Genomic DNA, 2,053 nt, shown 5'->3' on the forward strand with positions numbered 1-2,053 from the left:
TCATCTCCTTCCTTCCCTCTCTTTTCCCTTTCTGTTACTTCGCCCTCCTCCCACCTTACTTCATGCTCCCCTCCCTATGCTCTACTTCCTCACCTCCTGCTATCAGGACAACAGTATAATTAGAATCTCTGTCACATAATGCACAGTGTCAAGACAACAGTTATAACTAGAATCTCTTCATCATAATGCACGTGTCAGAGACAACAGTTATAACTTTAGAATCTCTGTCATCATAATCACAGTGTCAGAGACAACAGTTATAAACTAGAATCTCTGTCATCATAATGCACAGTGTCAGAGACAACAGTTTATAACTAGAATCTTGTCATCATAATGCAGTGTCAGAGACAACAGTTATAACTAGAATCTCTGTCACATAATGCACAGTGTCAGAGACAACAGTTATAAATAGAATCTCTGTCATCATAATGCCAGTGTCAGAGACAACAGTATAACTAGAATCTCTGTCATCATAATGCACAGTGCAGAGACAACAGTTATAACTAGAATCTCTGTCATATAATGCAGTGCAGAGAACAGTTATAACTAGAATCTCTGTCATCATAATGCACAGTGTCAGAGACAACAGTTATAACTAGAATCTCTGTCATCCTAATGCACAGTGTCAGAGACAACAGTTATAAAATAGAATCTCTTGTCATTCATATCAGTGTCAGAGACAACAGTTATAACTAGAATCTCTGTCATCATAATGCACAGTGTCAGAGACAACAGTTATAACAGAATCTCTGTCATCATAATGCACAGTGTCAGAGACAACAGTTATAACTAGAATCTCTGTCATCATAATGACAGTGTCAGAGACAAAGTTCTAACTAGAATCTCGTCATCATACTAGTGGCAGAGACAAAGTATAACTAGAATCTCTGTCATCATAATGCAGTGACAGAGACAACAGTTATAACTAGAATCTCGTCATCATAATGCACAGTGTCAGAGACAACAGTTATAACTAGAATCTCGTTCATATAATGCACAGTGTCAGAGACAACAGTTATAACTTTAGAATCTCTGTCATCATATGCAGTGTCAGAGACAACAGTTATAAACTAGAATCTCTGTCATCATAATGCACAGTGTCAGAGACAACAGTATAACTTAGAATCTCTGTCATCATAATGCACAGTGTCAGAGAAACAGTTATAACTAGAATCTCTGTCATCAGCATGCAGTGTCAGAGACAACAGTTACAACTTTAGAATCTCTGTCATTGTAATGCACAGTGTCAGAGACAACAGTTATAAATAGAATCTCTGTCATCATAATGCACAGTGTCAGAGACAACAGTTATAACTTTAGAATCTCTGTCATCATAATGCACAGTGTCAGAGACAACAGTTATAAATAGAATCTCTGTCATCATAATGCACAGTGTCAGAGACAACAGTTATAACTAGAATCTCTGTCATCATAATGCACAGTGTCAGAGACAACAGGTATACCTAGAATCTCTGTCATCATAATGCACAGTGTCAGAGACAACAGTTATAACTTTAGAATCTCTGTCATCATAATGCAGTGACAGAGACAACAGTTATAACTAGAATCTCTGTCATCATAATGCACAGTGTCAGAGACAACAGTTATAACTAGAATCTCTGTCATCATAATGCACAGTGTCAGAGACAACAGTTATAACTAGAATCTCTGTCATCATAATGCAGTGTCAGAGACAATAGTGTAATTAGAATCTCTGTCATCATAATGCAGCAGTGTCAGAGACAACAGTTATAAATTAGAACTCTGTCATCATAAGGCACAGTGTCCAGAGACAACAGTTATAGCTTAGAATCTCTGTCAATCATACATGCACAGTGTCAGAGACAAACAGGTATAAATTAGAATCTCTGTCATCATAATGCACAGTGTACAGAGACAACAGTTATAAACTTTAGAATCTCTGTCATCAGCATAGCAGTGTACAGAGACAACAGTTAATAAATAGAATCTCTGTCATCATAATGGCACAGTGTCAGAGACAACAGTTAGAACTAGAATCCTCTGGTCATCATAATGCAACAGTGTCAGAGAC

Source organism: Salvelinus namaycush, chromosome 7 (genome assembly GCF_016432855.1).
Source record: "Salvelinus namaycush isolate Seneca chromosome 7, SaNama_1.0, whole genome shotgun sequence".
NCBI classification, from domain to species: domain Eukaryota; kingdom Metazoa; phylum Chordata; class Actinopteri; order Salmoniformes; family Salmonidae; genus Salvelinus; species Salvelinus namaycush.